This window comes from Lissotriton helveticus, chromosome 1_1 (genome assembly GCF_964261635.1).
Source record: "Lissotriton helveticus chromosome 1_1, aLisHel1.1, whole genome shotgun sequence".
Lineage (NCBI taxonomy): Eukaryota > Metazoa > Chordata > Amphibia > Caudata > Salamandridae > Lissotriton > Lissotriton helveticus.
This window is the reverse complement of record NC_136057.1, coordinates 870,625,754-870,640,102: the sequence shown is the minus strand read 5'-3', so window position 1 is coordinate 870,640,102 and position 14,349 is coordinate 870,625,754. Positions and strand designations below refer to the sequence as shown.

General features: G+C 41.0%; 1 protein-coding gene across 4 annotated transcripts in view; it reads right to left on the bottom strand.

Annotated features, from left to right (window-relative positions):
* Window positions 1-14,349, bottom strand: part of SLC16A7 (solute carrier family 16 member 7) — a 579,533-nt gene that overhangs the window by 273,342 nt on the left and 291,842 nt on the right. The window lies entirely within an intron of this gene.

Here is a 14,349-nt window from a genome sequence, read left to right as displayed (position 1 = left end):
CCTTACCCTGATCACCCAAACTACTAGGGTCCACTGTTTTTTGTAATAAGCTAAACACCCAAGGTCCCTAGTGTACTACCTTCGGGTTCCCTTGTTTCCTATAACCGCACACGAGTTGCAGCATGCTGGAAACTACAACAACCAGAGTTCTCTATTGCTGGGTGAGTGTTGCGTGGGGGAAAAAATAACGCCAAAATAGGTTGGTGCTGTGCAGGGCAGGGCGCGGAGTTCCCAATAGTAACAATATATATCATTATATATATGTGTGTGTGTGTGTGTGTGTGTATATAAATATATATTTAAATATATATGTGTACATGTGCGTGTGTGGATATTTTTTAGTATAAATACATATGTAGGTGTATGTATATGTATGTGCATATATACGTATATATAGGTGTGTGTATATGTATTTGTATATATACACATATATATCATAGAGCACTCAGTGGGTTGCAATTGCATCTAGTTTATTTGCACCATCCAACAGACACGTTTTGGCTGAAACTGCCCTTTTCAATGTTGATTACGCACATAGTAGTACAGATCACCTGAATAGTTTTTAAATTTGTCTCTGCACATCCCCATTGGAACATTGTACGTTGCAAGTGAAAACTGACTGGTTTTTTTACTTTAAGTTACTCAATCCAAGTGGTGCCATTGTTGCGTGTGCTATGCTGTCACCTTTTTCAGTCAGTTGGTGAGACCCAGAGCATTTCTACTTGAGCAAGAATCACTACTGGATACGGGTCACACAAGTATCCAATTCAATGCTCTCATGACAATAGATAAACACACATTGCCATTCATTCGGGAGTGCTTACTTCAGATAAATAAAATTGTAATGTGTCCCTCGTCTGCCTGCAATTGCCCTTTATTCAGTGCCACATTCCAGCAAATCGCCAAACTTAGTGGATGGGGCTGCTCCATTGTAGTTTGTGTTTCGGCACAAACTGCATTTTTCAATGTTGATTGCATACAAAATAGGATAGATCACCTGACCAGTTTTTAAATCAGTCACTGACCATCCCCATTGGAAGGTTGTATATTGCCAAAGAAAACAGACTATTCCTTTACTTTAAGTTATTCAATCCAAGTGCCGCCATCATTGCATGTGTAACTTTCACTTTTTCCAATTAGTTGTTGATTCATGTAGCATTTCTCCTTTAGTAGGAATCACTCACCACAATGGATATGGGTCACACAAGTATCCAGTACCTTGCTCGCATGATGATAAATATACACACATTGCCATTCTATTGGGAGTGCTTACTTTAGACTAATACAAATTGTACTGTGCCCCTCGGCCTGATGCAATTGCCCTTGATTGAATGCCACATAATATAAACAATTCAATAACACAAAATTATAATTAATTTAGGCAACAATAAAATATTCAAAATTGAAAACCCCATAATAAAAACAAATAAAAATAAAATATAAAAAATAAAGAATTAATGTTGTGAAATTAATTTAAATATTAATATTAACAATATTAGAGTCTAAGAAAATTCATATACTATTCCCACTCTAGTTGATGCAGTAGGGAAAGTGTTGGATTTCGAAGGGGTTATCTTTGCTATTCCTACTCCAGTCAGTGGAATAGTAGGGAAAGTGTTGGAATTGTAGGGGTGAAATGTACTTTTCCTACTCCAAATAGCTGAACAGTAGGAAAAGTGTTGGACTTCGGAGGGGTAAAATTTAGCATTCCCAATCCAGTCTATACAACAGTAGGGAAAGAGTTGATTTCAAAGGGGTTAAATTTACTATTCCCACTCCAATAGCACAACAGTAGGGAAAGTGTTAGACTTCGGAGGGCTTAGATTTACTAGTCTCACTCCAAACAGGGCAACAATAGGGAAAGCCCACACCTAAAATATAAATATAAAAATAAGTATTCCATATCTACATATTTAAAACCAATTAAATAATTAACAATTGAGAATTGCTCAATAATACGTCCCACCCTATAGTTCCAAAACCCTAACCACCCACAGATAACATATAATGAAAATAAATAAGTACTACATAATTTACATATCAATTGTATAATTAGATCAAATGTATTAAATAATTCATAAATAATTATTACCTAATTAACTTCCCACCCTACTCCCCTATGAAACCAAAAAATCCAATACACTATAAATTACTATTAACTAAATGCAAATTTCTAACCCACTTAAAAATACAAGTCTGATTTTTAAAAAAGGAATACCATTTATATAATCAAAAGTAGCACATGAAATTAATATAAACTAAAACACATTAAAATTAATAATAAATTATATTTTGAAAAACGATATTAATGACATTAATATTAAAAACATTGATTTTCTTTAAAACTGTATTACCTCAAAATAATTATATTCTTGTCAACAATATTTGTGCATCATGATATTAGTGCCACAGTATTTAATTTCTAATGTTTATGTATCACAATATTTTAAGCTCAATATTTGACTGCACACCTTTACTGCTGCCGTTTCAATCTGCAGCATGACCTGTAAAATAAACTTTTTAGACAGGAAAAAAAACTCCCTTTAAAATACTAGCAAGTCACCCATTGGTAAGCCTTGTAGGTCACAAGGTAGGGTGTATGTTATTTGAAAGTGTGATCTGTTTAAAATATTGTCATGTCCCTACACTGACAAAGCCAAAAATGTAATTTTCTCTGTGGTATGCCTAACTGTAATATGTAGAAAAACAGTGTAGGTATAAAAAAACTAACACTATACTAGGAATAGGACCAGCAAGAAAATTAATTAACCACCGATTTTTAATAATTATTAAAAATCTAATTCATGATGAAGTTAGATTTTTAATAAATATTAAGGAAATTTAACTTTAATAATGTGAAACAACAACGAATAACTGTGGGTCTTGAAACAAAACTATGTGTGTATAAGGCTGGCTATGTGTCTGCTTCAGAAATTACTTTGAAGACAAACTATTGGACAAGTACCCATTATGAAAAATGTCCATCAGTTACTCGTTTCGTACCACCCAGTACATCATTTGGTCTACTTCACAGTAGGTAGTCCATTGTTTATCTCCATGAATAGAGAGAGGAGACAGATGTCTGGTAGATTGTTATTGTACTTGTAACTGAAAGCAGTGCATAAGTGATTAGTGAAAAAAGGTGAATGTGTTCATAATAAAATTGGATGGTGCATACAATACAACTTTATTCTGGGGTCATGCACCTCCAAAAATAGACACAATAGAGTGCAAAAAAGTCAGATGGTTCAAACAAATAACTTCTGACTGGGTAATCTGGTCGACATGTTTCTGCGGACTTATAAAGGTCAAGATATGTACCTGCCGCTTCCTCAGGACCCATTAACTTAGTTGCTACTGCTTGTATGTGTCTTACGAGTACAACGGAACTGCTCGTCAAGGGTTGATTTTGAGAAACACTCTGAAGACCTAGCCCAACAACTTGGTGATAGGAGTTACCCGAAGAAACTTATCAAACGCTCCAAGAAAAGAGTGGCGAATAATAATCGGGAAGCCCTACTAGAACCACCTGTCCCCAAAGAGAAGAATGAAAGATTGACATGCATCAATACTTTCAGCACAAGGTCAAATGCGATTCAACGCATAGTACGAAAGCATTGGAAGATTTTGAACACTGGTAAAGACACCTTGGAACAACCACTTTTTGCTTTTAAAAGAGCAACCAGCTTAAGAGACCAATTGATCCACACCAGACCCGCAGCCAGAGAGATTCATCAAGTCGGCACACTATGGAACATGCCACCTGTAACAGGGCACCATCCGTGTGGAAACTGCGCCGCATGCCCTCAGACTAAGCACACAAAATCCATAGATATAGGGACCATTCGCTGTTGGGAACAGAAGCGCTTTACAAATTGTAATAGTAGCAATTTGATTTATCTCATCACCTGCCCGTGCACACTCAGGTATGTCGGAATGACTACCCGGAAAATCAGAATAAGGATCTCCGCACACAAGAGCACAATAAGGTGTAAAAAACAAGCGACCCGTCTAACAAACCATTACATCCAAGTGGGCCACAAACCTACAGACTTTGAGTGGACAGTACTGGAACAGCCCAACATTCCAGCACACATTACTGATGTGTCCAAATATCTTTTCAGAATAGAACAAAAATGGGTGTATAGACTTAATTGTGACAAAGCCGGATTAAATGAAGACATCCCTTGGATGACATTATAGACTTGCCCGCTCACTGGATGCTTTACATGTCAGCAATGAGGTAGATAGCTCTAATTCCATATGAGCGAACAGTATATAAAGGATTTCCTAATACCTCGTGAGCGAACAGAATATAAATAATTCCTTAAAACTCTTTCTGTTGAAATATATGGTGCAGAGTGCATAGAAGTGGCGTTGAAATCTTTGGCCATCTATTAACATGTTGATATGGTATTGAGGTTAACATAATAATACACGAGGTTGGTTTTCAATAATTATAGTATATGCAGTTGCGCTCTCAGAGTGATTTGGAGATATTGATAACACTATTGCGGACTACATATCCCAAAATGCACCATGATGTCCCTGACAAGATAATGTGGACTTAAGATCTAATAATCCACATTGCACCCGCGCTAGAAGTCTCTGAACTCTAGATACATCGCGGGAGAGAAAGTTTAACTCCATTATGACTTCGCAGTAAATGCGCAATAAACAATAAAAAAAATAAGTATCTCACTCGCTTCTAACTAAACTAGTGACCAATTGGGATTGTATGAAAATGAAAACATTATTTACATTGAAGTAGATAATCATTATAATAGAAGGACACAAGAAGTAAATGGTAAATTATTGACTGAATTCGCAATTTGAGATATCAGGTCTCAGCTAGTGGATCTCAATGATATATGCCTCCCATATTGAGACCATGTTTTTGAACTGAGATTTTCGCACAAGAAGGATGAGGTATGAATGAATCGGTGTTTACCCAACCGATAGGCACTCCATCTACGCCTAGTGTGGAAAAAACACGTAAAAAACACGTAGAAATAAGAAATGATAAAAATAAAAGTAATTAAGAGATAAGTCGGCTGATGAAGAGTTTTTTATTGAAATAACCTGACATAAGATAGTCCCCTTAGGCACACGTATCGAGTAGGCGAGTGTTCTTAGGGTTTGAGTTTTACACGGTTTAGTGGTCATGTGTTTCGTCACAACTTTTTAATATTTTCTGTAACACAGAGCGGTGCTTCAGATTCCTGAGCTGTTTGCCAGGTGAGGCGAGGCATTTTCCCCTCACAAATTGAGGTGAGTCCTTGTTATTTTTGAACAATGGAGCGCATACTAAGGTCATTGTACCATATATGCTAACAATTTAGCAATGTTTAAATTATAGCCCTTACTAATGATGGTGTTATCATATTTCAATTTCTTTGTCTATGTGTGGACACGCTGGCGAATTTATAATCGGACTTCCATACCTAAGGAGGAAAACTAGTGAACAGGTGACATTTAGCATTATTGTCCACTAATGTCCTATTGTTAATTGTCTTATTCTTTTTCACATACAAGCAGTAGCAACTAAGTTAATGGGTCCTGAGGAAGCGGCAGGTACATATCTTGACCTTTATAAGTCCGCAGAAACATGTCGACCAGATTACCCAGTCATATGTTATTTGTTTGAACCATCTGACTTTTTTGCACTCTATTGTTTATATTTGTGGAGGTGCATGACCCCAGAATAAAGTTGTATTGTATGCACCATCCAATTTTATTATGAACACATTCACCTTTTTTCACTAATCACTTATGCACTGCTTTCAGTTACAAGTACAATAACAATCTACCAGACATCTGTCTCCTCTCTCTATTCATGGAGATAAACAATGGACTACCTACTGTGAAGTAGACCAAATGATGTACTGGGTGGTACGAAACGAGTAACTGATGGACATTTTTCATAATGGGTACTTGTCCAATAGTTTGTCTTCAAAGTAATTTCTGAAGCAGACACATAGCCAGCCTTATACACACATAGTTTTGTTTCAAGACCCACAGTTATTCGTTGTTTTTTCATGAGCTTACTAGGGGGATATTAACTGTGCCTTGGTCGTTAAACTGCCCCTTGAACCCTCTCTTAATTGTATATATGTTATAACTTTAATAATGTATCATTTACCTGGCGAAACTGTCAAAAGGCTAATTAGTATAAGCCTCTGCCAGCTTTCAGCCTGTGCTTAGCACAAAAAGAGGAATGAAAGAGGTCTGAATGAACAGAAATGACTCCTAATAGCTCAATAAAATATGTAGGGTTGGGGTTGTGGACATTCTGTTGACACCACAGTAACCCAATCTTGTGGGCTACAAGGCTTACATAGGGGTGACTTACCAATTTTTAAAACAGAGATTTCTACCACTTAAAATGGTTATCTTAATAGTTTGAACTACAGGTTTTACTCTGTAGCAATCAGGCAAGAATGGTAGACCTAAAGCCATGCATTCCTTGTCACAGTACTGAATGGTGCAATAGATGTTGCAGTTTGAAGATGACATTTTGATTCCCTAGCCATGTGTGCAGTTTTTGCATAATTTAATATAGACCTATTGGAGATGTCAATTTGCTAATGAGGGATTAGCCAATTTCTACGTTTTATGGGTCAGAGCACATACACTTGGCACTGGACAGTAGTGCCTAGCGCGCAAAGTCTAATATTCAGCACAACATGGGAGTGACCATGCGAAAAGTGGCATTTTCTCACACTGTTTTCATATTTTCTTGAACTATGGCTATGGGAGTCAGAAAATATAGAAAACGTATAGAGAGGAGTGTGTGATATGAGGTAATATGACTTAGTCTTAGTCATAGATATTAGCTTTCTAAACTAAATGTAAACAGCTAGTATATGTATATGTATACTGATATTTGAAACAAGCAGCTGGGTTGTAGAAGATTGCGCTAGCCAGGACAGGTCACTAAAAGTAGTAGGATAGTGCCCACCTTAGATGGCCAGCTGCCACATGACCACAAAGTTCCACATTAATACACAGGGGTATGAGAGGCAATATATATACAAGATAAAGAATCTATAATATGTACATGAAGTAAAATAATGAGTAAGTCTAGCTAGTATATGTAAGTGCAATTAGGCAGGTGAAACCTGTGAAACACACCTTTGGTTTTTGGACCCCTGCAATTAGTAAGTCTCCCCATAGAAGTCTCACCTGCTGCAAGCTCTATGTCAAAATAGATCTGATTTCCAACGCTTATGGCCCATCCTTCAAATTAAGACCCCTTTCTGCTCAGCCAGGGTACTAAGTGATGCACAGGTTAAACAAACATATGTTCACAAATGTGTGTGTGTACATGTTGAACCTGAGAAAAGACATCTGTTGTGTGACATAGCACTGTTGCAGATCGGAGCCACGCGGTTACCACCATCTTCTTGCTGTCCTATGAAGCAGTGGTGTTATGGAGAGAAGCATAAGTCCACTGAATATATGTGTCAATGCATCACTGATTCTTCAGCTACTCCCACAGGTTCTTTGGCAGTCACTTTTCAGAGCTGTCCAAGGCATTTTAAAGAACATTTGTAGTATTGCCTCTTTTACCACAATGAACCAATTCTCCCTTCCACCTGTGTGACAGAAGTCTGCTTCTCTAGATCAAACACCAAATTCCAAACAGTGACTTCAATGAAGGAAACTTCTAGACACATCGATTATCTCCTGTTCTAGCCTGGTCCTGTAACTTTTTGGAACCCAGTGTCATTCACTGTGCTCAAACAAAATGGCTTTGTTTCCTGAATAAAAATATTCCAACAAAGGTAATGCCTAGAAAGGCTCATCCACTGAATTAGTTATGCTGAATTCCCTTTAAAAGCAAGGTTGCCATTTTTAAGATCAATTCTAAACTAGCCCATCCATTCTGGCATCCATGTCCTTTCCTTAACGCCCCATGCTAATTGTGAATAGTGGTTACTTGATTGTAAGAGTGGTTGTGATATTTTTATTTAGTTTTTTCTTTTTTATGTAATGCATCTTATTTATGATAGGATGTATTCTTACGTGTTGTATCTGATAATGGTGACAGGCCACCAATGGCCCCTCAGCTCTAAATTGCAACAACTGCTGTTGTGAGATAACGGATTTGACAAGACAGTACGTCTATACTTTTGCCTTCTTGCTCTTAAGATAATAATATACAGCTAATGTCCTAGATATCTGAAGATCAAAATAACATCTGTTGAAGCTATTGCTTATAGAACAACACATGCATCTTGATACTAATGTAAGTCCTGCTTTTCAACTGATCTAGATCTACTGTGTATTACAACTGTTTGATTCTTGATTTGTTTTTTTTTGCTTTGTGTTAGAAATAGGATTCCTGATTGGCTGAGGTATGCACCCACACCATGCAGGAACCACCACTCTAGTCAGGGTAAGCTAGACACACAATAAGACAGCCTGTGCTCACCCTCTAGTAGCTTATCACAGAGCAGTTAGGCGTATCTACAAAGGCAATGTGTAAAGTTTTTGTGCAACACACATGCACACACACTTAAACAAGAAATACACCACAAAAAGACTCCACAAAAGCTTAGAAAAATACAGAATATGTATATGAGCAAAATGAGACCACAATGACAAAAATCGAATAAGTAGAATTTGAGGTATGAATTTTTATAAATTAATTCAAAAATAGTGCTTAGAAGTTACCAGCGCTCAAAGTGTTGCATGAGGTTGCGGGCCCAGTGCAAATTCTCAGTTCAGACAAACCTCAATTGACGACAGGCTGTCTACAGGGCCCAGATAGGTCTCACTGAAGAAATACCTTGTTTGGAGCAAGATTCAATGTTGAAAGCTGACTGTGTTGTTGTCGAACTGCGCAAATGGGTTCCTGCATCGTCGTTGAGCTCAGTTGAAGTGAATGCAATGCATCGTTGTCGAGCCATACAGAGAGTTGTCATGCTACACAGGCTGTGGAACCACTATTGACTAGCCTCTGCATCGACATCAAAGGGTGATGAAGCTGAATTTCTCATGCAGTTGATGCATCGCATTAGTTTGTGATGAAAACAGCTGCAGAAACCACTTCTGAGGCCAGAGCTTAGAGGGGGTATCGTATAAGGGTAGTTGGAGTCCAGCATCACCAGCAGGATTGCAGGAAGTCTTTTGCCTCCCTGAGACTTCAAAAATACAGAGGCAAGCCCTTGCAGATCACTTCGAGGGAAGGCAGAGACGAAAACTCCTTCCAGCAGATTCAGGGAGCAGTAGGCAACAAGGCAACAAGCAGCAAATCAGTCCTGGGGGGGGTGTAATTCAGTGCTTTCTGTGGGTATACACCATCACCTACTAAAGTGTAACTGTCAGTCCCTTCCATTCCTCCCAGACCAGGAAGACCCATCAGAATGCAAATGAATGCACATCAGAATCATCAGAATGCAGACAAGCCTCACCTTCCTGTGTTTGTGGCTGTTAGACTTGGCATCTTTTGGCATGTTTCCCCTGAGTTTTTGCTTTCTGCCCTCCCAGTTTTGACTCTGTTTTTTGCTTTCTGCCCTCCCAGTTTTGACTCTGTTTTTGCTGGCATAGTGTTTCTGCTGATCAGTGGTAAAGTGCATGTGCTCCTGTGGTAAATTGGGTTATGGATTGGTGTTTCCATGATTGGGTATTTGATTTACTCGTTAGTCCATAGTAATAGTGCATTGAGTGTGCCAGGGCCTGTAAATCAACTGCTACATGAGGGCTGATCACTAATTGTGCCACCCACGTAAGTAGCCTTAAAAAGGTACCTCAGACCTGCCATTGCAGAGTCTGCGCGCAGTTTGTAACTGCCATGTGGACTTGGCCAGTGCACAAACTTGCCAGTCCCTAACCTTCCCTTTTCTTACATGGTAGGCACCCCAAAGGTAGGAGCAAGGTAACTCAGTGGGCAGGGTGCAGTGTATGTGAAATGTAGGACATGCCGTGGTGTGTGTGGCATGCCCTGATAGTGAATTACAGCCCATTTCGTTTTTCACTTTTGCACGGCTGCCTGTTCCCCATAGGAAAGAATGGGCAGTTTGGTTATAACATCTTATAATCCTAACTGATCCAGGGAACATGGTAGAAAAACGAATTTGGTATGCCTGAACGTAGAATCTAAAGATGCATCTTTTAGTGAAGGTGATTTTTACATTCTGGGTTTGAAAATACCACTTTTAGAAAGTAGGTTTTTTCTTGCTCAGTCATCCCATGTGCCTCTGCTGGAATGTAGATTGCCTGTCTAGGTTTTGGATGACAGAAGGCTGGGGAGCCAGAGGGGCTCCAGATAGTCTAGATAGGTCAGGAAAGGGCTGAATAGACCTGGGCTGCGATAGGGGAAGGGGGAGGAAAGTTCCTTGCACCTCAAAGGGTCTGGTCTGCCTCTAGCAAGGCCGTCTCCACCTCCTGCAAGCAAATCACACCAGAGAAGGCCGAAATGGTTCTGGCCGGGCACAGACACCCTCTGCCTGTCGATCAAAGGGTTTTTGTGTACAAATACTGGGGCCTAGACCCCTGAACTATAGAACTCTTTTGGATCAAAAAGACTGCCAAGAAGAAGAGCTGGAGAAGCTGTGAGGAGGAACTACCACTTTGCTGTGTGCTTTGCGGTGTTGGCCTACAGTGACTGCTTCTGTCTTGGGCAGTGAAAGGACTGGACTGAACTTTCTGCAATCTACTTTTGTGAGTTTCTCCAAGGGCTTGAGATAGAGCTTGCCCCCTGTTCAATAAGTCTCAGGAACAGCAAAGACTTCAAGCTCTTCTGCCCTCATCACTGGGACCTGTGTGTTTTGTGCTGCAACCGAAGAAAAGCAACTCAATGACGTCGACGATGCTGCTGCCGACTCCATGTCTTGACGGCACTGCAGAGGGCACCGCCGCAACACGACCCTGGTCTCACCGACGATGCCTACTGATGCCGCACCCGAGCTGCTGCTCGCACTGCGACCTGTGTGCACAGCACTCCACACCACCTCGCTTCATAATGATGCCTTGGTAACCCCGACGATGCCAGTCCCTGCGAAATCGATGCTGCTGCTTGCACAGTGGTTCGATGCACTGCCCTCATCCCGCACTGCAGCCTTGGATTACCAATGCCGGCGCCGTCGACTCCAGTTCGTCAGCCGACGACATTGCTTCAGCAACGACGACGACACTGCTTGCACCATGACCTGCTAGCACCGTGACGAGCACAACCTTCATCTCGCACCGCATCCCTGATCTCACCAACGACACCATTTGCACCCGCCACCAAACCGCTGCTCGCACCGTGACCTGAGGGCACTGCACGCGGCACCGCTGTATTTCACACCACAGTACCCGATGCCTGCCGACGCCAGCGCTCCTGACTTCAACAAAGAGGATATTGACCTGCAATGCATGTGACTTCGAGGGCCCCGACGACTCCTGCACCGACCTGTGGAACCGACGGCTGCAGATGACTTGTTTTCGGAAGCTCAACGAGACGTCGCCGACGCCCTGCATTTCTAAAAGGTACTGTTTGCAGGTCTTCCCAACACCGTAGCTGGCCCGAGACGCCGCGGTTTGCCAGAACTGTATGGATTTGTTTGCTCACAAAGCTGCAATAGCCCCGGACACAGCTTTCGACATCAGGGAACTGAGTTTAAAGTGTATTTTGATAACAGACGATTTTTAAGTTCTGTATTGTGGATTTTTGTCGTTTTTGGTCTTGTATATAAATATTGAATATTTTTCTAAACTGGTGTGGTGTCCTTTTCTAGTTCTTGCACTGTATTACTGTTGGTTATGTGCAAATGCTTTACACGCTGTCTCTAAGATAAGCCTAACTGCTCGTACCAAGCTACCAAGGGGGTGAACAGGGGTTATTTTAGGAGTGTAACTCCCTCATCCTGACTAGGAAGAAGGGTCCCTATTTGGACAAAGGTGCAAGCCTTTGCCAACTAGAGACCCCCATTTCTAACAGGCTGTCTAGAGAGAAGACACAAAGTGTAGCTGTCACCCAGCCCAGATGTGTATTGGAGACAGGCTGCAAAGCACACAGAATTATATGCACTTTCTAAAAGTGGCATTTCTAAAACAGTAATGTTAAATCAAACTTCGCCAGTAAGGAGGATTTGTCATTACCATTCCAAACATATAAAACATGAACAAGCTGCTGCTCTCTGATCATTATTTACAACTTAAAGTTGTATTAAGGATTTCCCATTGCTGGCCTACGAGAGCGGTAGGCCTGACAGTACCAGGACATTCAAAACATAAAAGTACATGTCCTACCTTTTACTTACACAGCACCCTGCCATTAGGGCTACCTGGGGCCTACCTTAGGAGACAAGTCGTTTTAAATACCAAGTTCAAGTGGGGGTAAACTGAACACACAGGTCCTGCAGTGGCAAGCCTGAGAAAGGTTTGAAAGGCTACTTTTGTGGGTGGCACAATCAGTGCTGCAGGCCCACTAGCAGCAGTTGATGTACAGGCCGTGGGCATATGGAATACCACTTATCAAGGGACTTACAAATAAATGAAGTATGCCAAACAGGTGTCCAAATATACCATGATTACCGGAGAGAGCACATGTACTTTAGCACTGGTCATCAGTGGTAAAGTGTTCAGAGTCCTAAAGCTAGCAAAAAAGAGGTCAGAAAGATTGGAATCACTGTGGTGATAATGAAACTGGTAAAGAGATTTGCGAAACGCAATCTTGCTTGGGTGCACTGGATGTTTGTTTTCTTCTCTGCAACACATGCCTCTTTGCACAGCTTAGACTCTGCAAGGGAGAAAACCCTTGAACACATAGTGCCCAATGTTTCCAAATGTGTTCACTTTATAGCACAATTTTCTACACATATTGTCCAAGAAGCCAACTCTTTCATTCTGAATTCTACAGAGAGACTTGTGAAATATTCCTAAAATTTTAAGCTTGTGGTTCGGACCCCAGGGGCAAAAGTTCTTCACAGCAACACATCTTGAAGGGGCCGATAAGACGAGATCTACATGGGTGGTCGGTCCAAAGAAGGTCAAATGCCCCTTGAGCGATTTGAAGCAGCTGTAATGTGGCATGTCGATGCTTTGTAAAATATGGGTAGTGTAATGTTGCGTCACAGCTTGATGAACGCTCATAAAATGAATGCCTCACTTCGAGATATTTAATGAGCCACCACATTGAGGACGGAAATAAGTTTCATAAATAAAACTGCAAGGGAGGCGGACTATAGCACCTCAATTATGGGAAGTAGTGGGGTTTTGGTCAACTGTTTTTGTTTGATGCTGTTGCTCTTTTATAAATCTTGCATTTAGTGTGGATTACGAGAAACAGAAAGGCACAGGTGAAATGATCCCCGCCCCCTGCGATTATCCCTCTCCTTCCTGCCTCCAAAACAGTTGCCAATACGTTTTGGAGGGCCCAACTTCAAAACATTTCGATTGGTGGTGTTTGGGAAGAGGGGGAGGGGGAGTTTAGAACAAAAAATATTATCTCTACATTAGCGCCACAAGATGTTTAGCCAATGAGGGAGTAGGGCTGCGCCCTTGGGGGAAGAACCAAAACTAGAGTCCACTCAGAGCTACAAAAACAGAACTAACAGACTCATTCACTACCTAAAAGGCAGGGCAATGCTCCTAGCGAAACAGTAAGGAGAAACAGCGTGAACATCCTCTTCCCAAAGATTAATCGAGTCACAACTCGGTATGTCTGCCACATGCTTCCAGGTGTTTTTAAGTCAAAATTCTATTCCGATCGATGACAATAGCAGTGGCGTGCAACACGATCATGGGTTCTTCTGAAAAGATATTTCTGGTAACAATGAAGCATTTCATATCCTTAAACATCGAGCAACAAAGAAGGTGCATGCTATAACTAAAAATATCCTCGTTTTGAAAATTGTTGTTGTTTGTTTAAAGACAAAAAACGCCAAACCTTTAACTTCCGAAGTAAAAGCTTTAAATAGTTCTGCTTCAAGATATGCAGTAATAATCTCTGTGCTTGTGTTTGGTAGTAAACGCCTACCTTTATCAGAGCACGCTTCCATCAGAAGGAAAACATAGCAAGGTACAAAGGAACACCTGCGAAGCATGTGAACCCTAAACACATGGCCAGTTAGTAAAGGCTTTACTAGGAACAAACTGTAACAAGCATTGGCCGTGCGGCCGTAAAAGTAACGGGGCCGCGCGGCTGTGAAAGCGATCGCGTACTCTGTGGTGGGGGAGAGGCAGAGCGAGTCGCGCTGTAAGGGTGCCGCGATGAAAGCCAGATGGCTGCTGCGCACCTGCTCGCAAGCTTGAGGCCACGCAGAAAGCTGTGGTCGCATTTTAAAATGCCCACTCACTAAAAGTCTCGCCAGGTCAGCGCATGCGCTAGTTCAGGCGAGACCTAAAAGGGATGTCTAT